The 27,519-nt window shown below is 48.8% G+C and overlaps 1 protein-coding gene across 1 annotated transcript in view; it reads left to right on the forward strand.

Annotated features, from left to right (window-relative positions):
• Positions 1 to 11,592: 11,592 nt before the first annotated feature.
• Positions 11,593 to 27,519, forward strand: part of CARD11 (caspase recruitment domain family member 11) — a 107,898-nt gene continuing 91,971 nt past the window's right edge. Inside the window, exon 1 of the mRNA XM_028091837.2 lies at positions 11,593 to 11,814. The gene's annotated coding sequence lies outside the window, so the exon portion shown is untranslated. The remainder of the gene's footprint in view (positions 11,815 to 27,519) is intronic.

A 27,519-nucleotide genomic window follows, 5' to 3' on the forward strand; every position in this document is an offset into this window, starting at 1 on the left:
TAATAATTTATAGGTGAGCCTCAGATTAGCACATTCTTAGTACTTGAAACTTAATAAATATTGTATTCTACAGGGGAGTTAATTCAATTCTATAGTCCACCTCCAACACGCACCAGCTCAGCTACACAGCATGCTCGGTTCAAGAGTATGTTGTCATGGGAACAAGACAAGGATGCTTCTACTGGAGCACCTGGCCAAGGCAATTAGGCAAGAAAAAGAAAGAAAAGGCATCCAGATTAGAAAAAAAAGAAGTAAAACCATCTCTATTTGCAGATGACATGAACCTGTATATGGAAAATCCCAAGGAATCCACTAAAACACTATTAACACTAATAAACAATTTCAGCAAGATTGAGAGATACAAGATCAATGTGCAAAAATTGATCATATTTCTATACGCTAGCAATAAATAATATGAAAACAAAATCAAGAAAACTATTGACAGTATTAAGGAAAAAATTAAGAAAACTATTCACTTACAATAGCATCAAAAGCAATAAAATACTTAAGAATAAATTTAACAGGGGAGCCTGGGTGGCTCAGTTAGTAAAGCGGCCAACTCTTGATTTCAGCTCAGGTCATGATCTCAGGGTCCTGGGATCAAGCCCCAAGTTGGGCTCCACAATCAGTGAGGGGTGTGCTTGGGGATTCTATCTCTCCCTCTACCCCTCCCCCCAGCACACATGCTCTCTCTCTCTCTAAAATAAATAAATAAATCTCTAAAAAGGAGAATAAATTTAATAGAAGTGAAGACTTACACACTGAAAACTATAAAAATATCAATGAAAGAAAGATCTAAATAAATGAGAAGACATCCCATGTTCATCCTCCTCAAACTGATCTATAGACTTAACACAATTCTATCAAAAACTCCTCCGGCTGTTGTGCAAAAATTGACAAGCTAACTCTACAATTCATATGGAAATTTAAGGGGCCGAGAATAGCCAAGACAATCTTGAAAATGAAGAACAAAGTTGAAGAACTCACACCTCCTGATTTCAAAGCTTACTACAAAGCTACTGTAATCAAGATAGTGTGGTGCTAGCTTAATGATGGACCTATACATAACGGAATAAAATTGAGACTCCAAAAATAAACCCTCACTTACAGAAAATTGATTCTCAACAAAGGGGCCAAGACAATTCAGTGAGGAAAGAACTGTCTTGTCAATGAGGGTTCTGGGACAGATGGAAGTCCACCTGCCAGAGAATGAATTTAGACCCCTCTCTCACTCCATACACAAATATTACATCAAAGTGGATCACAGACCTAAATGTAAGGACTGACATTATGACCCTCTTAGAAGAAAACATGAGAGTAAACTGGGTTAGTCACGTATTTCTCAGATATTTCATCAATGCACAAAGTGGCAAAAGAAAAGATCAGGTGGACCACATCAAAATTAAAATTATTCCTGCAAACAATACCATCAGGAAAGTGAAAAGAACCCACAGAATGAGGAAGAATATGTACAAATCACAAATCTGATAAGGGACTTGTATCCAGAATACGTAAAGAACACTTACAACTCAATAATAAAAAGTCAACCCCGTGTTTTAAATGGTTGAAGAATTTGAATAGATATGTCTCTAAAGAAGCCAATAAATACATAAAAAGGTGCTCAATATCATTAGTCATTAGGGAAATGCAAATCAGAACCACGAGATACCACTTCAGACCCATTAGAATGGTTAAAATAGAAGAGACAGACAAGTGTCAGCAAGAAAAGGAAAAATCAGAGAGCTCATACACTGTTGGCGGGATTGTAAATGGTGCAGCTGCTTTGGAAAACAGTTTGGCGGTTCCTCAAAGTGTTCTAATTTAATGTGACCCCGAAATCGTACTCTTAGGCACCTCCTCGAGTGAGAGGACATGGTTGTCAACGCAAGAACTTGTACGTGAATGTTCATAGCCTTACTTGTAGTTGCCCAAAAGGGGAAACCACCTCTATGTCCATCAACTGATAAAGAGACCAACAAAATGTGGTGCATTTAGAGAAATTAGTATTATTTGGCAACACAAAGAATAAAATAGCGATTCATGCCATGTCATGAAGGAAACTTGGAAACCTTTTGCTAAATGAAAGAAGCCAGATACAAAAGACCACCTGTTGCATGATTCCTTTTGTAGAAAATGTTCAGAATAGGCAAATCTATAGAAATAGAGATTAGTGGTGGGGGGTAGGAAGGGGCGGTGGGGGAAGGGCTGGGGGGGGCGAGAATGACCGCCAGGGGGTACAGGGTTTGTTTGGGGGTGGCTAAAGAAGTTCTCAAATTAGGCTATGGTATGATTACACAACTCTGTAGAGACCGATACGGAAAACCATCAAATTGTACCCTTTAAATAGGTGAACTTTATTGTACACAAATTATATTTCAATAAAGCTATTTAAAATTTAAAAGTTCCTAAAGGTTCAGAATTGTTAGAAGCCCATTTGAGACCGGTTCCTATCTCCAACCCTTCAGCACTGCATACTTATGTCTTGAAACAGCAGATTTCTAATGAATAACAATAGCACAGTGATTATGAAGAACAAAACAACTTGAATTACTTCATTTCTGCCATTCTTGTGGCCGCTGGGAGTTGTCATTTATGTTTACTAAAATTTAAAACAGGGAAACAGGGCGAATCATGAGCAGTAATGTTTATCTCATTAAGTACACATTTTTGTTTACACGTGAAATATTTTCCCGTACTTGAATAATATCTTTAAAATTGAAATTCACTCTTTCTCTAACCGGTCATTGTTTTAAAGCCCCAAACCGAGCAAATAATGATTGTTACTGATCATGATATAATTGTAACGAATTCTGTACAATTCTAATTGTAACTAAACTAATTCTGAAGTATAGAGGGTAGGGTTTACAAATGATCTCCTCTGGCCGTCACATATGCCGGGGCTGTTGCTGGCGGTGGGACGTGTCCTGAAGGGTTGGAATGTCACACTCTAAATAAACTAGCTGTGCCCACGGTAATCTAGGCAGGCCGGATGGATCTCTGTAGTTATTCATAGGATTTTGATATATTTCATGTGTCGGTCAAGTCCTTTACCATTGGGTGGGCTAGTAGTGCATCCTGATTTGATCTCGGCAGCCCCGAAAACCAAAGTCAGTGCTGAAAACAAGTAGCGTAAATACAGAATACGTAACTGGCACGTGTGTTTGTGCGTGGGCACGTGTGCGAGCATGCACATGAGTGTTCATTTGGCTGTTTGGTGGCTCTGGTTTGGTTTGGTTTTGATTTTGCTCTGTGTGTGATCCCTCTTGGCAACTCCCACATGGGGGTCTCAGACAAACCTTTCTACCTCGACGGTGTCTCGTGTCTTCATCTGGTATGTTTCTCTCTCCGCTAGGTGTTTTGAACCATGTTGTTCGTTCCCAGCATTTGCTTCTGTCTGATCACCCCCTGGGGCAGTTTGTTCTTCTTCCCACCTCCTAACATCCCTCCCTTCCTTTGGTCTGCAAAGTTCCCTTCCCTCCTATTTGTTTTCCCAGCCAACCCTTGATTCGCAGTTGCCAAGTTTGCTGTGTTCTGACACCCTGAACTCAGCCATTTCAGTGCGAACATTTTGAATGGACACGAGTCTTCGATAAATCAAAGGTCAGAAACACCAATCTTCCACACTGCGCACGAGTGAGTTCACAGTAGATAACAATGTGCTTAACTTTATAGAATGTAAAATATTCGCAGGCTTAAGCTTAAAAGGATTAACAATGTGCTTAACTTTATAGAATGTAAAATATTCGCAGGCTTAAACTGAAAAGGATTAAATAAGCGCATGCCTCGAAAGGCACCTAATTCTTCCAACTAGTGGCCACATAACCGTCACAGGCTGGTGTTGACATTGACAAAGTGACAGGTGATTTTCACATCCGTCATGGAGGGCTGCTTACTTCTTCATTGGCTGGAGTGATCTTGTGTATGCCATGCTCAGCTGAACCTTGGGGAAATATACTGGAGTGTGTTACGCACACAGATACTGCGGGATGCCTCATAAAAACCCAGACTACTATAAAACAGTTTGAGAACCACTGGTGTGTAGATGACTATGTTTAAAGTGGCCAATTCTATAAGCCACCACATTCGTATTTTTAACGAGCCCTGACTTTGGTGCTCAAACATTGTGTGCTAAAAACAGACATAACTCAGCCATTTGTGTTACTTGGGTGTTTCCAGTTGCTTTCTCTAAAAGCAGAGGGAGAGGAAAAAGCAATTGGCAGGCATGGTGATGGATGAGCCGGGCTACATATTTTCCATTTTTAAACAGGTGGACCAAAAGCAAATATCGGGCCCCTCTTACGGTCTGCACGGAGAGGGGCGGACTCCACTTGATGAAGCACCTTTCAAGCCTCAGGTAACCCAGAGCGTTTTAGAGCCTAATCAGTTACATGCTGGTAATACAGTCCCTGAAAACAAACAAAGCATCCATTACACGCGCTCTGTCATAGCTCACACACATTTCTGGTCATTACTGCGACGGTTCATTATTTATGCAGAGCCGCGAGCACATACACCACACTGTAAAATGGATGTAATGTGCCAATTACCCTAATGTTGATTAACTGAGAAAGAAAATGGTCAAGTTTCCGAGACTGTCATTTATCCCCTCGGAAAGGGAAAAAATGGACAGAGCCCGTGGTCTGCAGTGACGGGGCTGATTCTACATTTTCCCAACGTCTGCCTAGTACACAAGGTGGTACCTCCATGGTCCATCATGAGGCCACCCTCCCGGTCTTAGACAGAAAGCCCTAAGTTCACCGCAGCTCTGGTGCGATTGCAAGCCCACTGTCGTTTTGCACATTTTCTGCAGTCGTGTCTGCCTCCCCATCAATACTGTGGCAGAGTGAATTTCAAGGTATCTTTTCCCCCATTAGATATATAGACAGCTATCATCATATTTCATAGCTCCAGCAATTGAAACTGCTGAATGTATATTACCAGCCTACAGATGGGAACGTTTTCCTCCTGGATTTAAGCCATGCTTCCTGCAGGAGTTAAAGAAAAAAAAAAAAAGTCAAGGGTCATTTAAGGGGTTGGGCATACAGGAAAGTAAATGGACCTTTCCGTGGGTTGTTTTTTCATCGGTGTGGGGTAATGGGGATCCACGGATGCTCTTCTGAATCATCTCTGCATAGGGAGATGGCATGGGAGCAGGCTGAAATGAAGAGGAATGAGCTCGAAGGAGCAGAGAGCAAGAACAGCATAAATGTACAAAGTACATAAAACATAATTAAAGGCCTGGAAGGGTGTTTTGCTCTTGATGCTCTTTTGGGGGGGGGCGTTAATATATACAATGGCAGTGAGGTGTGGCATCTGGGAAAAAAGCAATATATTAATTCTCAAATCAATAGTTTGTGAAATGCCTTTTCGCCGTCCCAAGCGTGCGACTGTTTCAGTGATAAGGAGAGATTTTCTTGGAGTTGAAGACAGCCGTCGCTGGATGAGATTGCTCTCTGGGAGGGGAGAGGTGGAGGGAGGGGAGAGGTGGAGGGAGGGGAGAGGTGGAGGGAGGGGAGAGGTGGAGGGAGGGGAGAGGTGGAGGGAGGGGAGAGGTGGAGGGAGGGGAGAGGTGGAGGGAGGGGAGAGCGCCAGCCGTGGGGCGGGGGGCGGGGGGGGGATCATTTAAGAGCGAGGCCCTCATCATTCCCTGGGTTCCTGCTCTCATTCCGCTCTGTTCTCAGTGCGATACAGAAATGTCTCAAAACACAGCAATGGGACTGGGTCCGAGGGGGGGCTCTAGGTAGTGCCAGCCTCTCATTTTGCCTCCTAGTCTCCTGTCCGGGACCCGGCAGCTCCTAACCTGCTGTAGGTAGCTAAAATTGTTCAGTGGGGATGAAGTGGGAGTGTTGGTGGGCAGATTGACACCTCCTGGGGAAGGATGATGAGAAGGGGGGGCACAGACAAAGCTAACAGTTACGGGAATGGGATGAATTTAATGAACTGTATCCATGGGGCAGCGACGGCATGGGACCCTGTTGTTTATGTACTGTTCCTAAGATGTCAGTTCGGGGTGACCCCACTGAGGGAAACTTTGTTGCGCACACCCCCCAGGCAGCCCACAGCCTCCAGGGGAGTGCACTCTGGGGGTGCCTGTGGCTCCTGCAAGAGTCCCCCCCACCCCCATTCAGCATTTACCCCCCCTGCTCTCTGAAAGCAGCCCCTCCCGAAATCACCCCAGGGAAGGAGCACGGGCAGCTGTGCACACCAAGTGAGATGCCCCTTTCCTTTCTCAGAGGCCCCACATTTAGGAAGACGGGGTCCCCTGTAGTTATCTCAGTAGCTAGACAGAGGGGACAGACCTGGGTCTCAGGCTGTCCCAGCAAACCCTGAATGCCACAGCACAGTGACACGGGCCCCGAGGAAGAGCCCACCGAGGCACAGGCTGCAGGTAGCCTTCGGGGCTGGCTGAGACAATGGCAGGTACCAACCCAAGCCGAGAGGGAGCTAGCCAGGCTGGATATGCGTGTGCCAGACGCCAGCCCCGAATTCCAGCAGGGGGAGTGGCAACTGGGTGAGAAAGAGACCCAGGGAACCCAAGGTCAGAGGCTGGGGACCCCCAGTCTTCCCGGTAGCGCCCCAGGTCCCACAAACCACTCTTCTCGCATATGCTCCGACGCCTTCCGGGGGAATGCAGAGGCAGGGGACCACATGTTTTTATTCCAGAACCTGAAAACACTGTGAAGTTACTGTGTCCAGCTACATTTTAAGACAGAAAGAGCTAAAACTTGGATCTGTCCTACTAACACGGAGGAGGAGACCGAAAGGAAGACTAGATTCCTTCTAGCTGAAAGAGGGGTTCTCTCTGAACACATGTTCAGTGATTTGGTTCCTGTAGCCCCAGTTGGTTGTGCCAACTTGAATGCAGGGGTGCCAGGGACTCCCCCAACCAGTCCTCTTGCTGGGTTTTGTTATTCAGGGGTTCTCCTCCCCAGCTTCTCGTGGACATACTGCATTTTATTATGAAAAAATTACGTGAACGTGGAAATACACATTTTCCAATGGAGAAGGACAACCGGGGAAAAGCAAAATCACCCCTTTGACCCTGTTCACTCGTTTCCAAGTCAACTCCTCAGGAATGACCACCTTTGACCAAACCAGGCTTTCAGATCGATGTGCCATAAAACCTAGTCCAATCCAGTAACTGCACAGTTTTTAGTTGTTTCGGTAGCCGGGGTCTTTACAGAGAGGTCCGATACACACTGATTTTTTTTCCTAGGCTGGCCGCCTGGTGACCATCTCTCTTACTGTTCTCGCGGACTTACGTCGTTCGCTCGCAGAGCTCCTGTCTTCCTCTCTCTGGGACTGCCTTTTCATTTTGTTGTAGCACCTTCTCGAGTAATTTTTTTTTTTTTTTTCCTGAGAAGTGCTTGGGAAATAAATTTCCAAAATCCCTGCATGTCTAAGAATGTGTTTATTTTGTTCTCACATTTGATTGATTATTTGGTTGAATACAGAACTCCACGTTTAAAGTAAATCTCCCTGAGAACGCTGGAGCATTACCTCATTATCTCCTTGCTAGAAGATAATCCAGTGCTGCTGATGAGAACCCAGAGCCCCACCTGATCCTTGCCATTGCCCTGCATATTTTTTTCCCTCTCTCTTTCTGGAAGATTTTAGAATCTCCTCATTATCGGCCTTTTCCTTTTCTTCCCTGCAATGTCATGAGGATGAATCCAGGCGCTGATCTTTCTTCATTCTTCATGGCGGTTCTCGTGGGACCCCCACACTGTGGAGATCTGTCGCTCCTTGGCTCTGACACACATGACTGATCCCATTTGGTGATCAGCTCCTCTCTCTGTTTTCTCTTTCCCTGCCCAGGACGCTTCTTCAGCGGGCCTTGGTCTTTTCAGGTTGATCACATGACGTCTCAGCTCATCTCTCATACTTTTCATGTCTTTTTAAATTTAATTTAATTTTAATTTTATTTTTGTAAAGATTTTATTTATTCATTTGAGAGAGTGAATGAGAGAGAGAGAGAGAGAGAGCACAAGTTGAGGGGGGAGGGAGAAGCAGTCTCCCCACTGAGCAGGGAGCCCGATGAGGGGCTTGATCCCAGGACCCTGCGATCATGACCTGAGTCAAAGGCAGACACTTAACCCACTGAGCCACCCAGGCACTCCACGCTTTTCATTTCTTTTTCAATTTAATTTAACTTTAATTTTTAAAAATATTTATTCATTTGAGAGAGAGTAAATGAGAGAGAGAGAGGACAAGGGGAGGGGGCACAGGGAGGGGGAGAAGCAGACTCCTTGCTGACCAGGGACACCCCACCCCTCCATGTGGCACTCGATCCCAGGACCCTGGGATCATGACCTGAGCTGAAGGCAGACACTTAACTGACTGAGTCACCAGGTCCCCCACACTTCATCTCTTTGTGGGTTTTATTTTGTTTATTTTCAGCCTAGGAGATCCGTTGACCAGCATCGCCCGGTCCCCCTGTTGTACATATTTCCTTCGTTTTGTATTTTAGCAGTCACTCTTCATACTTGCACAAACCGTCCCTCTGTTCAGGCAACCCATTCCATAGCAATGTTCTTATTTTGTGGGTGTGGTTTCTGCTGGAATCTCTCAGAGCATACTCATTAGAGTTTTTCTTGGATCATTTTTATGCTTCCTTCCCTTCCCTGTGTTATCCCTCTCCACCCGTGGGAGACACTTGTCCTATTTGCTCAGAAAGTACCCTCTTTCAAGCTGCTGCTTTCTGCCCACATTTCCGAAGGCCCGGGGTTGACACATGTTTTCCGACCTCCTGGCTGAGAGGCTGGCGGGGCTCTCTGAGGCAGACGTGGCACACCAGGTTGACTTTTCTCCAGGGCAGCGCTGTGCAAAATCTGGCCCATGGACCCCAGACCTTCTGGGCAACAGAAATCGAAACTGAGTGCTTAGAAACTTTTTTACACCATTTTGACATTGCCGCTATAACTGAGCATGATCAGCAAGTTTGTATCTTGAGTATCTTTTTTATTTAATTTCATGGGGCTGGGGAATGTCTTCTTCTATCGATATTTCTGGAGACACTGCTCTGTGGGGCCCAAATCCGGGAGGTCTAGGAATGCTGTCCCTCTGATAAATGTCACATGAGGAGGGGTCTCCTTGGGCCACTGTCCCCATTCTGAGAGCCCTGGACACTCAGCAGCTTTCCTTAGAAATATTTCTTTGGCCTTACAATTTTAAATTTTCTAGTAGCAACGTTAAAAAAGCAGGTGAGATTCATTTTAATAATATCTTTTATTTAATTGAACATATTAAGAATAATGTTATTTCAACGTGCAATCAACATCAAAATTATGATTGAGATATTTTATATTCTTTTTTTACAAACTGAGTTTTCCAAATTTGGTGTGTCTTTTACACATATAGCACCTGAATTCAGACACTAAATTTTCCTTGGAAATATATGACCTCTACTAAGATTTTGTGAAATTTACAGTTGGAAAAATAGATTAAGACACAGTTCTGTCTTCATAGGGGCTCAGGTTCCACAGTGTGTGCATTTGTCAAAACTGATTTCACGACATAGTTAAAATCTATAAATTTTACCTAAAAAAAGCCAAACCAGCCTCCATTTAAAGATATGCATGTATGTATGTATGTAAATTTTACCCAAAAAACCCCCTCTAGTTAATGATATGCATGACGAAGTATTGAAAGGTAAAGTCTGCTGATGTTTTCAACTTACTTTGAAATGTATCATCAGAAATAAGGATTGATGGCTACAGGGATACATAGGTGGATACTTACGTAATAAATCAAATCTAGCAGATTGTTCATTGTAGAATCAGGTGGGTTGCATATATGGGTGTTCACTATACAATTTTTCTAACTTGTCTGAATGCTTAAAAATTCTAAGAAAGTGTTGGGGAGAAAAAGAGGCATGTCTTCAACGAGCTGTACCTGCATATAATCCCATTGCGAAATCTTAAAATTACAATGTTGAGTGGAAGAGCCAGACCCCAAAGAGAATCTAGGTATGGTTCCATTTACACAGGTTTTGGGCTTTCTAGGTGAGAGGTCAGGCACAGTTGATCTGTGCTGTCAAAGGTCAGAATGTGGATATCTATGGTGGGGAACGTGCCTAAAAAGGAGCACAGCTGGTAGTTCTGAGGCACAGATGAAGTCCTATTTCTGATTATGTGTGTGGGTTACAGGGGTGTGTGTTTGCTTTGTAACAATTCACCAAGCTTTTTGCAGAAATTTGCCCCTGGCTGTGTGTATAGCTCCATAATCTGTTCTTGTTGTTGTTTTAAGGCACACTGACCCTTCGCACTCTGCATAACGGAAACCAGACTTCTTGAAAACCACACTGCCTCATGTGAAGGTCTCACTGGGAGATCCCAGTGGATCTGGGATCCACTGGTCCCAAGCTATTCCTCAAGACTGGGGACTTGGATGCTCTGGGCCTTGGTGCTGTTTATTTGGGGGAACTTTCTCACTGTGCGGGTCTCGATTACATTCTTGAACATGCCCCGCAGAAAGCAAAACGGTGTTCCTCAAGTCCCTAGTGCATGCACATCACCACCACTGCACCCCTCAAGACTGCCCAGATTTCGGATTCTCCTGTGCTCTGACCACACACCATGATTGATTTATCTCTTGCTTAATGTGTTAATGTATCAAATGCCTTTCCCTCTGGTAGCTCAAGGGACTTTTCTCAGAGAACTTAAAACATGAAACGGGAGGTCATGTTCTCTGGCTGTTACGGGGGTAAATGAAAAGGGGGGCAGAGGGAGAGAAGAATGGCAAACTGAGGCAGGATAGGAGAGGTGTGGCGGCCTGGGGAAACAGTGACACCTCAGTAGGGAGACTAGGGCCCCAGATCCCCAGGATGTGTCTGACTCTCCAGATTTTTAGGTTCACGATTCAGATCAACTCTCAGGCAGGACCTTCCCACCCAGTGAAGATCAAGGCCCCCCTAGGGCCTAGGGCCATAGCTGTCAGGAGTAAATTACTAAAACGTGGACATTTGGAAACCACAGTTTCTCTCACAGGGGTCCTTCGGCAGAACTTGGAGAGCACTAGCGGGGGTGGGTGCGCCGGGCCCAGAACAGGGGGTAGGCGGAGGAAGGCACAGGTAAGGCTCTGTGGCCATGACACGTCCAGGAGAGGCACGAGGGGCCCTTGGGGGCAGAGGACCGCCAGGCAAGCCCAAGGAAGTTTCCAGAACAGAGGCTGAGGGTGAGATGAGCCGGGGGCGGGGGGGGGGGGGGGCGCGCAAGGCTACAGGATTCCTAGCTTCCCGCTCCTTTGTGGGAAAAGCCTCCCGCCAAATCACAGGGACGAGGTCTGGAAGTTCTTCAGAACGTGACCAATTCCTGTAGGGGGACTGCTGCCTGAAACCCCACCCGGCGCTGGAGAAGGCGGCGTCCCTGCCCGAGGCACCCCCTGGGCCCCTGCAGGTTCCCTGAGCCAGGGCGGTGGACTGGGGGTCTGAGCTGCGGCCCCAGAGCCCGCCGGCTCTCCCCTCCGCTCCCCTCCTCTCCCTGGGCCCGGGGACCCAAGCCCCGCCCCGCCCCCCCTTCCTTATCTCTTTCTAACCTTATGCATTTTTTAGTCTCATTTCCTGTCGGGTTTTGCATTTCCCTCCCCTGCCAGCCTATGACACACTTTCTCTCATTTTTTCTCTCTTTCACCTCCTCCGGCCTCGGGACTCCGGCCTGGGTGGCGCGCAGCCCCCTCCCGGCCCTGCAGCCCCTGCGCGGGCGGCGCCCCTCGGACCCCCGGGCGCGGAGGGCCCGAGGGCCGGGGCCCAGGGGGAAGCCGGCGGCCTGCGCGGAGGAGGCGGCCGGCGCGGCTGGCGGAGCATGAGCGCCCCAGGTAGGCAGGGCGGCCGCGGGGGTGGGGGGCGCGGGGCGCGACTGGGGGGGCGTAGTGTGGGGATGCCGCCGCGGGGGGCGCCGTCCCGGCGGGGGTGCTGCGGGGGGAGAAGTCACGTGGGGGTGGGACAGCGCAGGGTGGGGGGGAAACCACAATGCATCCGCGCCCGACGGGGGGGGGGGAGCGGAGGTAGACTGGGGGGGCGCGGGGGACGGTGCCGCTGGTGGGGGGGGCGCGGTCGCTGTAGGGGCGCGCCTGGGAAGAGCACAGGCGGGGTGGGAGTGACATGAGAGGTCTGGGATGGCTTGCTCTCCTTGCCTCGCGGAGCTGGACCCCCATCCATCTGTCTCCCCCTCCCCTCTTTCTCTGCCTCACTCTCCACGCCGTCCCTTACCCTCCCCCCACCCCGCCCCAGCCCTCCCCTTCCAATTCTGATTTCTTCCACTTTCCACCTCCCCGTGGCCCCTCCGTGCCTCTCTGGGGCAATCTGTCTCTCCGTGTCTCCTCCTGGCAGAGTCCCCACACCCTTCCCAGAAGAAGGGGATGATCCGGGGGGAGCGGGTCGGTGGGGAGCGGGTGGGTGGCAGTGGCCTGGCAGGGCGCCCCTCCGTGCACCTGCTCCACAGAGAGGAAAAGAACCTTTTCTAACACCTGAAAGGACAGGAAGTTTCCAGACCACAGCGAGGCCTGACTCAGAGGCTCCCGAGAAGGTGGGGCCCCTGGGTGCAGAGGGGAAGGACAGCCTCTCCCATGGGGAGTATATGAGAAGGGGACAGGAGGGGCCCCAGTTCCCAGCAAAGCCAGGAGGAGGTCCTGATGACCCCCGCCTGCAATTCCCTTCCCTGGACCGAGGACCACCCCAGCACAGGGTTAGGCTGGAAGCCTCCCCCCATCCCAAGCTCTCCTGTGCTCTGGGGCACAGGGAGGGAAGGTGAGTTCTCTGTGGCTTCAGAGCTCAGAGCATAGTTGGAGGGGCCACAGGGAGACAGGTAGGCTGTAGGCCTTTCCAGTTGCCCCTGCCCTGCAGGAACGGAGAGGTTTGTCCAAGCTGTGAGCCTCCCTGCGCCAGCTCAAGAGTGTGTCAGCGGAGGGCCATTTGCTTACACCTGGTCTTGGACCAAACTGACCCCTGTGCCCAGACTGCCCTAAGAGCCTTTGATTTGTAGTTCAAAAAATTTGTCCTGACATTTATAACTCTCTTGAAGGTACAAGGCTACCAACCTTCCAGAAAGGGAAAACATGGTCAGTCCCTTGACAGTTACTGAGTGCCTACTCTGTGCATGATGTGCCCTGCAGACCCCCAGGGGCATGGGTTCATGCAAGGACAGGAATTCAGTGAAAACTCCCCACCTCGGTCCTTTCCCTGAATGTCCACTTCTGTCCACCCCCAAGGAAGCCATAAAGAAATGATGGTCCCACCGTGGGCCATGGGTGATCTGTGGGCAGAGGGAGCCTGACACTGAGCCTTGCCACAATCCAGCAAAAAGGTTTGGTGTGTGTGGATTATATTAGCACCGGCATCAAAAAGGAAGGCTGCTGGCCCCACCGGTCCGGTCTTGAGTCAGCACATGAATGATCCTTTGTGTGATTTTTTTCTTAATGGTGGTAAAATACACATAACAAAATTTACCTTCTCCACAGCTGTTAGGTCTGTAGTTCAGCGGGATTAAGTGCATTCATAGCGTGGTGCCACCATGTCCAGAACTTTCTCATCTTCCCAATCTGAGACTCTGTCCCCATTTAACACTAACCCCTACCCCCTCCCCTCAGTTCCTGGCATCCACCCTTCTGCTTTCTGTCTCTGTGAGTCTGATTCCTCCAGGGACCTCACGTAAGGGGGTTCATACAGCAATTGTCTTTTTGTGGCTGGCTTGTTGCAATGAGCATGATGTCCTCCAGGCTCACCCACGTTATAGCGGGCATCTGATTTTCCTTCCTTTTCAAGGCTGAGTAGTGTTCCACGGTGTCGACAGACCCAGTTTTGTTTTATCCGTTCATCCTTTATGAGGTCTTTTAAAAGGACTTGTGAACCTAACTGTTCGTCGGAAGATGATGGCCCTTGTTTGAATCAGTCAGTGGGCACGGTCTGTCTAGGGGATGCTGCCCTGGGCGCCATCGGGGGCACACAGAAGGGATGTGAGACCCAGATGTCCTCGCCCTAAGTAGGTCGTGCCGAGCAGTCTGGGCACACTGTGACCGGAGCGTACCGAGACTCAAACAAGATGGAATAGACCTGAGGGGAGGGAGCGTAAAATGAGAACACACGAAATGTGACAAATGACAACCTTTGCGAGTATTACCGAGATCTGGAGAGGAGAGGTAGGACGGAGAGTGAGGTCCAGGCTTTCCCACGCAGCCCAGCTGGGTGGACTCCGTCACCTGGTTTCCTGGTCCGCAAACCCCATCTTCCGGGCAGTTGTGTGGCTATACTGCGGTATCCCATCAGCCTAGAAAATATTGGCATTGATTTAAATATAGAAACAGAGAGAAAAGGAGAAGACAACTTCTCGGGAAGCCCCTGAAACACGCTTTTCTCCTAAGGACAGTTTCCCAGATGCCAGTCCCGCCCTGGGCCACGCCTCGCGGGAAGAACACGCCCAGGCATCGTCCCCTACACTGTCCACGAGCTCCCCGTGCTCTGCGGGTCCGTGGTTTCAGTGGGGTGACTGTTCTCAGGAGGGTGCCCTTTTTTGGTCATGATCTGTTCAGGGCTTCGAGATTATGATGGTCGCTGTCCCGTTTGTGTTAGGGTGTCCATGGCCCGGTGCCAAGGAGTAATGGTTGTGTTCCCGCCTCCCCGGGCTTGTGTGGTCTCCCCCTGCACCAGCCTGAGGGTCAGGCTCCCCCAGACACATCTGTTGTGTCACGGCTCCCCATGCAGCTGGGGAGGGGGGTCATTCCCCGGTGGAGGATGCTCCTCACTCGTGGCTGAGCCGGAGGGAGGGGCGTGCAGACTCCATACCCCAAAAGAAGGCTCCCTCCGCCCTGTTGGTTTCTCTTTCGAGGGTGTAGGCTTCCTTCCTGCCTCACTCCTACTCAGGAATGAGCAGTCCTTGTACAGACACGCAGCAGTGACAAGGCGGGCCCCCCCCGCCCCCCCGCTGCTCTGTCCCACATACCCCACAGATCCTGGGGGTGCTGCAGGCAACACTCGTCATGCTTTGCTTTCTAGAGTCACCACCACCCCCTGGTGCTGGCCCCGTCCGCGAGGAGGCAAGATCCTTGAGTGGGAAGATCTGCAGTCTTGGAGCCAGGCCGACAGGGCGTCCACCCTGGCTCTGCAGCGCACTAGCTGGGTGACCTCAGGAAACTCAGGAAAGTCATCATGGCTCTGAGCCTAAATTGCACATGTGCAAAATGGGTATAAAAACACCACCCCTACGTTTGTGTAGACCACAGTGTTTCCAAATGAAGGTGCCCAGAGGACTTCTGCTTTTAAAGTTGTACTTCTGACATGGTTCCTTGTGATGGAGGGTGGGGAGCAGGAGGTAGGACAGAGTGATGAGTTAAATACGAAACAGTATGTACCATAGCGCTATCTTCTAATTTACAAAAAAAAAAAAAAAAAAAAAAAAAAATCCGTGAGACGCAGGAATTGGCACGCTTTCTCTGTAAAGGTCCAGATAGTAAATACTGTGGGCTTTTCGAGCCAGATGGTCGCCGTGGAAACTGCTCAGCTCTGGTCTTGCAGCCTGAAAGTAGCTGCAGACGTGAATGAGCGTGGCCAGATTGGGCCAGGGGCACAAAATGCGGGGTGCAGGATTCACCCTTGACCAATAGTTGTCCAACTGCAGAGTGGGGGAACTAGACCCAAGAGGAAAACTCTTTTTTTTTTTTTAAGATTTTATTTATTTGAGAGGGAGTGAGCACAAGTTGGGGGGAGAAGCAGCAGAGGGAGAGCGGGGAGCCTGACGTGGGACTCGATCCCAGGACCCTGAGATCATGACCTGAGCCAAATTCAGATGCTTAACCAATTGAGCCACCCAGGCGCCCCAGGAGGAAAATTCTTAAAGGACATGAGCAAACAGAATACGAACATACCAGCCAACGAGCTACCTTTCTAATGAAATGCACACAAAGTCATGCAACAGGGGCGTGCCATTTTACACCTGTTGCACTGGCAAAGGTCAAAAGGTTGAGGGACAACAGGCGCCCATACAGCGTGGCTGTAATGATATTTACCAACAGGGTAAGTGCATAAACCCGCTGGTCTAGGAATCCCTCTTCTAAGAATTTATCTCACAGATGGAGTGTTTCTGTGCGCCGGTATTCACTGTAGCATTGTTTATCACAAGAAAAAGTTTGGAGCCACACAAATGTGCCCCAGGAGTGAGGTCCATCTGATACCACAGAATTCTGCAAGGCCATTAATGGGCCAGGCGGGACTCTAGGGCACATCCGAGGAGTTTCTGGACAAAAAAACCCTAGCACATGTAAGAATCTGCTCTAGTAGGGACCTTGGGGAGAGGGGCTTGGTATTTATTTTGTGTTTTCTAGTATTTATTTTCTGTCCTTGTCTCTCATTTTCTTTTTTTACCAAGAGCATCTGTTATCTTTATGATCAAGAAAACAACAACGTAGGGGCGCCTGGGTGGCTTAGTTGGTTAAGCGTCTGTGTTTGGCTCGAGCCCTGATCTCAGGGTTGGGCTCCCTGCTCAGCCTGGACTCTGGTTCTCCCTCTCCCTTTGCCCCTCCCCCTCGCTCATGCGTGCACTCTCTCTCTCTCTCTCTCAAATAAATAAAATAGAATAAAAAAAGGAAAACAACAATGTAAAGTCAGGTTAGGAAGAGTGTCCAGGGTCGTCCCCATCCACTGCTGCTGCCGACCTAGCTTCTCTGGGTCCCACCGGCCAGCCCCCGAGAGAGCCTGACTTCCGATCTGTGCTGCATCCCAGTAAGAGAAATCCCAGAGCTCAGCGCTCCCATCGAAAGGCAAGACACCTCCCGAATCTGATGTGCGCAGCTGCTGAGCTTTTCCATCCACCCACGTAGCCAAGCACCCAGATGGAGCCACAGGTCCCTTCCAGGGCCCCCGGGGTTGGGGAGTGTCTCGAGCCCCTGCCCTGTTGCTAACCCCCCACCTGCTTTGCCTGTCCTTGAACATCACCTAAACGGAACGATGGGGCATGCCCCCTTTTGCGTCCAGCTTGAGACCCGCTCGTTGGCACGATGTACAGCAACACCGATTCTCAGAGTGGTGCTGTATGAACATCCCCCACTTTCTTTACAGTCCTGCTGCTGGGAAGCATCTGCATGTTTGCACTTTGGGGCTCTTATGATAAAGCTGCGGTGGACATTCTTGCAGAAGTCTTGGTGGCAATGACCCTTTTTTTTTTTTTTTTTTAAATCTGGAGGCAAAGAGAAGCCCCACACCAGCATCACTGAGCTTCAGTAAATTGTTATTTTAGTGGGTGAACGTTGGAATGAAATACAACTAGGTCTTACCAACATTAGTTAGTGCTTCCTTCCTGGCCTCTGAGTAAGGATTATGTGATTCACCAAAGTTTTCTAGGAAGAAATGGCCTTTTTTTTTTTTAAAGGGATTCGAGTGTAGTTGGTTTAGGGGGACGCGTTCCGCTGAATAGTGGTGATACCTCACACGGCCCTCCCAGGCTCCAGGCTCCAGGCTCTAATTCTCAGGTGCTTTTTGAAAACCTGTGTGTTGACCTCCACCACTCCTGGGGCACCGGAGCCCTGGGTCATCCCTGTGTGTGGACGAAGAGACAGGTGCACGGAGATCCCCCGTTCCCGGGGACGTTCTCTGTCTCTGCAAGCCGTGTCTCCCGGGGCCCCTCGGGGAGGTCCTGTCGCATGGCTTCTATATTCAGGGAGGTTTTAGGTCCCAGAGGAAAGTGGCTCCCAAGTAGGGGAGACCCCCCCCAGACTGCAGCAGAGCACGGGGAGTTCGCGGGGAACAGACCAATCTCCTTCTCCCTCAGTGTCATACAGAACGTTTACACCGTGTGGCGTCTTTTTAAACTAATTTTTAAAAATACGCTTTTAAGCCCAACATTCTCCGTCTTGTGGCAGAGTCAGACGAACGGAGCCAAGAGGCCCTCCTGCCCTAAGCTGGCGGCCACCCTCCCTCGTGGGTCTGGGCGCACGGCTCTCCACCCTCCTCCGCCCCACACGGGTGCCAGACCCTGTCTTGTCTGTCCAGAAACTCCTGGGGCCCCTGCACCCTTGCTCTCCTGCATCGCCCACGTCTCCCTTCTCTCCAAGGATCATTGCCATCCACGTACAGATAGGATGCAGCTCTACCCGCCTTTAGAGAAAAGAACAGCCCCCCAGCCCCCGCTTTCCTGGCCGTTTGTGGCTCCCCACGGGCCTGGCTCTGGCGGGTCTGCTGCGGCTGCTCTGCCACAGCGGGGACTTACTGTCTCAGTCCTGGAGGCTGGAAGCCCCAGACGAACGTGCGGGCAGGGCTGGGGTCTCCGGAGGCCCCTCTCCGGGGCGAGTGGACCGCCGCCTTCCTGCCGTGTCCTCACGCAGCCCTAACCCCTGTGTGCGTTTGCCGCTGACACTCTGTGTGTGTCCCGTTTCCTCCTCTGACAAGGCTACCGGTCATGCTGGGTTGGCTAACAGCTTCATTTTGACTTAACCACCTCTTCCCAGGCCTTATCTCCAGCTACAGGTCCCGGGGTTAGGGCTTCAGTGTATGAACTCGAGGGATGCACTTCAGCCCATCCGCTTTAGAGCAGGTCCCTTTGGAAATGTTGTCTACACTGTCTGTCCCCGCCCCCCCCATCCTCTGCTGCCCTCTGTCTGCACTCTGTTTCGATAGCTCTTCTCGAGGTCACTGATGGCCCCCAAGTGGTTAGTTCGGGGGTCCGTTCTTAATCCTCCCAGGACCTGATCCTGGCCTCCCGTGACCGTCCACCCCTCCTCCTGAGAACACGGCGTGGGGCCCGCCATACTGACCACTCCTCCCTACTTCTGTTTTTTGATTCCTCAGTAACCCTTGACCTCGGGGTCAGAGTGCCTGGGGCCTCTTTCCCCCACGCTCACCCTCCCCGGGTTGCTTCCTATCTCACAACTGCCAGGTCTCATTCTGTTGCCCAGCCTGAGCTCTAGACGCTAACAGCCAACAGTCTCAACTTGTCTACCTGGACATGGAGTAGATCCAGAATTTCCCAACCCTGCCAGGTGCTCAGGCTTAAACACCTCCGAGAGGCTCCTGATTCCTCTCTCAGAAACAGGAGTGCGTCCACTTGCTCAGCGCAGAAATCCCGCCTGCTCTGGTGAGGTCATGGAGGATGCCGTTTTTACACCTTGTTGGTGCATCTGTCTGGGGACTTGCTCCCCCAGCAGGTGGAGTATCCTTCGGTGTGCTGGAGATGCCACCCGGCTCAGCAAGGGGGGACTCGGAGTCTGGGCCACGAACCTGTTGGGCCCTATGCAACACGATTACTAAACAGGACTTGGGATGGCACGTGGGGTCCTTCTTGAGGGCCAGGTCCTTGCGGCTAGCGATGGCTTGCATGAGAAGGACCAAGCTCTGTCGAAGAGTTCTGTGATCGATTGCCCATGTCTGCTGTGGATGTAAAACTGAAAACTGAAGCCTGGGGTGCCCCCGATGATGAGTCATCTTCGCGCTTGCTTGTCATGACCAGGAACCCTCAGAGCCTTAAACATCCACCATTGCTCCGCAACCTTGAGCAAATCACTTCACCGTCCCAAGATTTTTGCTGCTTCACGAGCAAGATGGAGATAATAATCCCTGCCTCCCTACCACCCAAAATTACGGGGAGCGTAGGAGATAGTGGGTGAGAAATTGCTTTGAAGGTAACAAAGCGTTATATAAATGTGAGGTTTTATTGTTATTAATTGACCTCCCTAGTCATGAATTCGTGTTAGCCATGCCTTCCTCTGGACCATTTCCTTGGGCTTTGCTTTCCTTTTCTCCCACTCTGACAAGACCATGCCATTTGGATTTCCCTAGTGATGATGAGGAAGGGATTGACCCTTGATGGCGGGCATGGGGCATGATCTTCCGTGCTTGGAAGATCTCGACCTCTTTAACACCAGGGTGGGTGGCTTCCTCTGGGGCCTTGTGGGTTGTCAGGGGTGAGCCATTGTATTGCCAGCCATGGTCTGGTCCCTGCCCCCGCCCCCCCCCCCCCACACTTCGTGATGCTTCTGCACAACAGGTAGGGAATAAAAATCTTCCCAAAGTAAATTTTTGTCTCCCTTCAGGGTTCATCCTTATTACCCAGATTCTGGAGTTAAATCAGTTCTCCCGTTTGGGCAGTTGGGAGTGGTTGGTCCTGCTGCCAAGCACAGCTCTGGTTCATTTCTGGAGTGGGCATCGGCATCTGTCAGTTCTGTCACCTGATAAAAACGTCCCTGTCCCCAAGCCCACACGTCTCCCTTCTTTCACCTTGAATGTTGTTAATGCCCTGTGTTTTCTGTGAAAATCCCAAACAAGAGTCCCCATTTGCAGCCTCCTGTATGCATTAACTTTTCCCTCAGACCCAAGGGAGACATTAGTTCTTATATTATTTGGTTTAAGCGAAGCTTTGGGGCATTTCTTCTTGCCAGTGGTATATTCTGAGTTGGATTCATTGGTCGGGCTCTTATTTATTAGCAAGCATGTTTTATTGTAATTCATTTCCTTCTGGCTTCATTCTCCGGCCTTTGTCATGAACAATGTTTGGTGTGGTGTGAAATGAGAAGTATTCACAACTTCTCTAAGACATAAAGGGTCTTTTTTTCTGGTTTGATTTCTTTCTTTCTTTCTTTCTTTTTTTTTTGGTTAGTGGCAGAAAAATAAAGGACTTGTGTTTCCTGTAGGCCTGGAAACAGTGAATCAGATTTTTGTTTTGTTTCAAACCTGAAAATCTCAGGCAGGAGTTGAAAGTCTCTGGACAGAGCTGAACGACGTGTTTAAGGGCTTGGGGTGATGCCCCTTCCCGATGGGCCGTTCCACAGGAGAGGGGGTGGCTACCCACGGAGACTGATGTGAGCGGGACCAGAAGGGTAACCTGAGTCAAACCATCTCTGGGGCATAGTGGGTCCTGACACTTCCTCCCTTGCCTTTCCTGTCCCGGGGGACATTTTCGTGATTCAACACCTGGTTGTTATTCACAGAAGAAAGAGTGTATGTAGTACGTGCGGGCTCTGCCTCCCACCAGCCACGAGACCTCGAACAAGTCTCCGAGCGTCTCTGCACCTCCCCTCATCTGTAAAATGGGGATGGCAGCAGTATTAGGCAAGACACCATCTCCTGAGTGCTCCGCACCTGCAGCAGGCTCGTCCCTTGGGGAGACACACAGGAAGGGACACGTGCACACTCACGGTACAGGTGTACACTGCTCGTTAGCACGGGGACCTAGAGCAAGCTCCGAAGGGCCCCTGCCAAATCTAGAATTTATCAAGAACGGTTTACTCCTCTACCTGATCCCCCGTACCTGAACCCCCATGACTACCGTTATCCACTTACTCATCCCTCACACGTGCCCAGCGTGCGCCGTCCACGGGCCCCCTGCTAGGTGCTAAGGATGAAAAGCTGGCATCCCGGCCCCAACCAGCCTGTAGCGTGGGGAGGAGACAGGTGAGTAAGCACCCAGTGGAAGGTGGAGCTGCAGGAGGGAGCACCCGGGGCTGCTGAGGAAGTCACCAAGACTGCCCAGAGCCGACAGAAGCTGAACGGAGTCTGGGAGAATAACAAGACTTTCTCAGCAGAGGACCAGCCTACATTAAGCCACGGAGGGATGGTTAGTGTCGGGCTCAGATGGAAAAATGGGGGAGGTGTTGGGACAGAGGGAGGAGAGGCCACTGAGAGCCCTGGGAGGCCGTGCCAAGGAGGCAGATGCTGTCCTGTGGGCGAGGGCCGGCCGCTGGGGTGTTTGGGCAGGATGGATGGGCAGGTTCAAAAGATCACGAGCAGCAGCAAGGAGAACAGATGGGAGACTCCAGGCAAGAGGCAGGGCCCCCCTCTGATGGGACACAGGCCAGGATGTGTTCTATCGTTATTTCAAATAAACTTCACACTGAAGTATAACATTCATACGAGAGACATGCGCGAACCCTAAGCACGCAGCCCGGGGGGGTTACGCCAAGCGCACGTGCCTGTGTCACCAGCACCCAGATCAGGAAGCAGAACACGGCTGGCTGAAAAATAGTGTCATTAATGACAATAATGACTCTCCATGTACTAATAATTCCTAGTATAGGTATGTCCCAAATACTACATGGGACATCGAGGTTCTAAAAATGTATTGGTTGTTTATGCAAACTACAGATCTAATTGAGTGCTCTGCATTCTATAGGGACACCCGAGCGGCATCCGTGTTTTGCACGGAAACATAGCCAGCGACAACCCGTTCTATGAAGAGTCCGCATTTTATGTGTACTGCTGTTGAAGGCTACTTGGGTTGTTTCTGATTTCTTGCCATTATGAAAAAGGGTGCTGTGACCATTCTTATCCCTGTGTTTTGGAGATTCATTTCTGTATTTCCACTCGAGATCGGATCTGCTGAATCATAGAGTATGCTGCCAGTCAGCTCTAGTAAATACTGTCAAATCCTTCTCTAAGAACGTCCCAGACTACACCCCCATCAGTGACGCACGCGAGTTCCAGCTGCCCTGCGTCTTTGCTCACCCATGCCATTGTCTGTCTCTTCATTGTTACCCATCCCTGCGGGGGTACAGCCAAAAAAAATAATTTTGTGGTTTTAATTTGCATTTCACTTGTGACTAATTAAGTCGAGTTAATTATTATGTGCTTATTGGCCATTTTGGATCTCGTCCCTGGTGAAGCGTCCCCTCAAGTGTTTTGCCTGTTAATCTCTCAGGTGGGCAGTTTCTTATTGAATTACAGTAGTTCTTTATATATGATAGGTAAGAATCTGTTGTCAGATATGGGTATTACTGATATCTTTCTTCAGTTTATGGCTTGCTTTTTCACCTTCTTAATAGAGTATACTGATGAATAGAAGTTTTTAATTTTAACGTAGTCAATTGATGTGGATTTTTTTTCTTATGGCCAATTATTTTTTGAAACCTTTGCAAGAAAGACTTGTCTACCCCAAGGTTTGTGGCTTCTTCTAAAAGCTTTATTGTTTCATCTTTCACATTTTTTAAAAGATTTTATTTATTTCTTTGGGAGAGAGAGAACAAGCTGGGAGATGGGTGGAGGGAGAGGGAGAAGCCAGGACCCGGGGATCATGACCTGAGCCGAAGGCAGACGCTTCATCGACTGAGCCACCCAGGCGCCCCTGGGTGGCATCTTTCACATTTAGATCTATAATCCTTCTAGAGTGAAGTTTTTCCTTTAGAATAAACTTTATTGAAGGATAATTTACATACAACAAAACACCCATTTTGAGTTTACAGTTCAGTGTGTTTTGACGGATGTGTATACCCATGTGATGACAACCACAATCAAGATATAGACTGTTTCCATGACCCCGTGAAGTTGCCCCATGTCCCTTTGCCACTCGGGGTGTGGTCTATGGACCAGCAGCATCAGCCTTACCTGGAAGCTGGTTAGAAATGTAGACTCTCAGGGACGCGTGGGTGGCTCAGATGGTTAAGCATCTGCCTTCGGCTCAGGTCATGATGCCAGGGTCCTGGGATTGAGCCCCGCATCAGGTTCCCTGCTCAGCGGGAAGCCTGCTTCTCCCTCTCCCACTCCCCCTGCTTGTGTTCCCTCTCTCGCTGTGTCTCTCTCTGTCAAATAAATAAAATCTTAAAAAAAAAAAGAGAAAGAAATGCAGACTCTCAGTCCCCGCCCCAGACCTGCTGAATTAGAATCTGCATTTCAACAATATTCCAAGGTACTTTGTATGCACATTAAAGGCTTAGAGGCAATCTGAGTTCCTTTGGAGAAAGTTGACAAGCCGAAAATGCTGTTTCTATTGTTATAAATAGCATAGCCTGAAGCAAGGCAGAGTAAATGATAGATTATCCAGTTTGGGGGGGAAAATGAAAGTGAGAAGAAGGACTAAGTTGGGAAGAAGGGTTGAAGTCATTATAGAAGCACCTTGTATTCCCGGACGGAGTCCTGGCCCCAACCATGTCGGGCAGGGCTCCCTGAAGGGACGGGATTTGCCACTGGGGAGGCTCCTGGGGCTGCTGCGTCCTGCTCTGTGCCCTGGACCAGCACAGAGAACGCCATCCTAAGGACCAAGCTCAAAAGAGATTTAATTTGGGGGTTCTTGTTACCTTTTTGACTTTGTTTCAAGTTTAATTTTTATCTTTAAGAAATACATGTATTGGTTTTAAATGTCCAATATTCCCACATGGCTTACAATAAAAAATAGCAGTCTCCCAGCCCCCTCCCTCCCCCACTCCACCGACATCTTAATCACCTTCTCTTGCCATGGCCCCTTAACCCGCATACCTGGTGCCCTGTTCTCCCCGGGGAGCAAACCTTCCTTCTCCTGCTGGGCTGGGAAGGGAATATGGGGGTTAACTGCTCCTTTACCACATCTTCAGCCATGCCTCCTGGTGTAAGCCCTCCCCTGCATGTCCACTTTCTATAGTATAAGATGCCTCTGTTTCCTGAGCCTTTCTGGGCTCTTCTTGCCAGCTCTTCAACCACGAGGCACTAGGTTACATCTCTCTCTAAACCTCTAAACATTTTTAAATAATGCACTAAATATCTCTTAAAAATTCAAAGAAATTGGGGCGCCTGGGTGGCTCAGTCGGCTGGGCATCTGTCTTCGGCTCAGGTCATGATCCCAGGGTCCTGGGATCGAGTACCGTGTCAGGCTCCTTGCTCAGTGGGGAGTCTGTTTCTTCCTCTCCCTCTGCCTCTCCCCCTACTTGTGCTCTCTCAGTCTTGCTCTCTCTCAAATAAGTAAATAAGATCTTTTAAAAATTTAAAACAAATTATATATAAAATAGAGAATATTTTTTTAAGATTTAAGAATAAAAAAATTCTTTTTTAAGAATAGAGAATGTTTTTTAAGATTTTATTTATTTATTTATTTGACAGGGAGAGCGCACAAGCAGGGGAAGTGGGGGGTGGGGAGGGACAGAGGGAGAAGCAGGCTCCCCGCTGAGCGGGGAGCCCAACGTGGGACTAGATCTCAGGACCCTGGGATCATGACCTGAGCTGAAGGCAGACGCTTAACTGACTGAGCCACCCAGGTGCCCCTATGGAATTTATTTTTGTGAATGGTTTGAAATCCCTTTAAATAAACGTATTTCTGAGGGCTGTCCCAGCACATCCTTTCCCCTCTGACCTGCAGCACCGAGTTTCTCAGGACTCAAATTTCCCTCTGCCCTGGCTCTAAATCTGAGCTCACTGTCGTGTGCCTTAGATCCTCTTATCTAGCCAAACAAGGACCACACTGTCTTCTTCCCCTTTTGTTTTCTGCCTCCTCAGGTTTTTAACTGAACATTTTCTGATTCCATTTTCTGTCTTCTCTTAGCTTCCCAATTATACTTCTTTAAAGAATTTAGAAAATACATTAATCCAAGTTCCCCTTCAAATGGCACTATATTGCTCCACATGTGGTATAGGCACGTGATCTCCGAGTATTCCCGGTTTCCCCCCCCGCCCCCCACCATGAGAACACTGTCAATCATTTCCCCAATCCCTGTGGGAGTATCACCTGATACACTGTGACTATTAAGGGAAAAGCCATAAACATTGTTGCTATTGTAGACCCGCCCCAACTTACAGTGGTTACACTTATGATTTTTCATTTTTCGACTTTACAATGGGTGCGTTTGGTAGAAACTATACTTTGAGTTGAATTTTGATATGTTCCCACACTAGCGATTGCAGTATAATTTTCTCTCATGATGCTGGGCAGCAGTGAGCCACAGCTCCCACTCAGCAGTGCCGGGATTACTGACAACCACTCTGCACCCACACACACATTTTTCACTTTCAGCACAGTATCCGATGAATTACATTGAGATATTCGGCCCTTTATTATAAACTGGCTTTGTGTTAGTTGATTTTGCCCAACTGTGGGCCAATGTAAGTGTTCTGAGCTCGTTGAAGGTAGGCTGGGCTGAGCTATGATGTTCGATAGGTGTATTAAGTTACATTTTCGACTTAACCGTAGTTTCAACTTCCAATGGGTTTATCGGGAGGTCACCCCATCATAACTGGAGGATGATCTGTACTTGAGAGAACAGTTCTATTTTAAGGCAATTAAGAATGAGAAAAATGAAAGATCTTATTTTACATTTATTTATTTATTCCTTCTCCAGTGTTCTTCCTTTCTTTGTAATGTTTCCTGCCTGAAGATCCACTTATAACATGTCTTGCAGGGCAAGTCTGCCGGCCATAAATTCTCTGCATTTTAGTTTATCTGAGAAAGTATTTATTTCTACTTCCCTTTTGAGGATGATTTCCTTGGATATAGAATTCTAGGTTGGTAATTTTTTTCTTTCTTGATACTGGGACTACTGCCCTCCACTCCGGCTGCATGATGTCTGATGAGAAGTAAACTGTGATTCTTACCACTGTTGCTTTGTAGGTGTTTTCTCCCCCTGTGGATGCTTTCTAGATTTTCTGTTCATCTTTGGATTTCTGCAGTTTGGATCTGACATATGTAGATGTGTTTTTCTTTTCTTTTTTTCTTTTTTTCAAGATTTTATTTATTTGAGAGAGTGCAGAGTGAGCAAGAGAGAGAGAGAGAGAGAGAGAGAGAGCCCGAGCAGGGAGGAGAGGGAGAAGCAAGCTCCCTACTGAGTAGGGAGCTCAACCCGGGGCTCGATCCCGGGACCCCGGGATCACGACCTGGGCCGAAGGCAGATGCTCAACCGACTGAGCCATCCAGGCTCCCCTGTAGGTGTGTTTTTCTTGTTATTTATCCTTCTTAGTATTCTCTGAACTTCCTGGATCTGTGCGGTTTGATGTTATTAGCTCTGGAAAATTCTTGGTCATTATTAATTCAAATATTCCTCACGCTTCTCTTTTTCTCCCTGCTCCCCCACTCATCCAAATACATGTATCCTCCACCTCTGATATTATCCAATAATTCTTGCTTATTCTGTTCTGATTTTTTTCCCCACTCTTTTCTCTTTCTACATGTCAGTTTAGGAAGTTATATTAACCTATATTCCAACTCGCTGATTTTGTTTTCCCTTGGCCACGTGCAGCCAACCGAGGATCTTGTCAGAGGCACTCTTCATTCCCGATACTATGTTTTTTGCTTCTAGCCTGTTCTCTTGATTCTCATCGAGAGCTCCCATCTCTGCATACGTGGCCCACCTGCATGTTGTCCAGCTTTTCCAATAGAACCATCCACATATTAACCACAGTTATTTTAAATTTCCCATCTGATAATTCCAGTATCCTTATCATACCTGCGTCTGGTTCTAACCACTGCTTTGTCACTTCAAAATGTATTTTTTTCTTGCCTTTTGGCATTGCTTGTGCTTTTTCGTGGCGAGTCATAGGAACTGAGGTAAAGAGGCCTTTAGGGTGAGGATATATGTTAATATGGCCGGGATTGGGTTCTGTTTAATGTCCGCGGTAGCCGTAGGCACAAATCAAGCTTCTGCCACTTCACGGGTCCCTGTTTTTGTCTCCCTTCTTGAGTATGAGCTTCCCTCCTCCTTAGAGAATTTTTACAGCGCTTTCAGCTCTCATCCATGGTCGTCCTGGAGCCTGATGCTGTGGTGGAATGTTCTAGACCCCGTGATGAAGTGTCAGTCTTTGAGTGGGCCTGGGCCTTGGGGCTGGGACACTCACAAGTGATACCCCAGGGATACCCATTCCCCCCTATGCCCCAC

Source organism: Eumetopias jubatus, unplaced genomic scaffold (genome assembly GCF_037043125.1).
Source record: "Eumetopias jubatus isolate StellerSeaLion01/CBP00866 unplaced genomic scaffold, mEumJub1_p1.0 scaffold_12, whole genome shotgun sequence".
Taxonomy (NCBI): domain Eukaryota; kingdom Metazoa; phylum Chordata; class Mammalia; order Carnivora; family Otariidae; genus Eumetopias; species Eumetopias jubatus.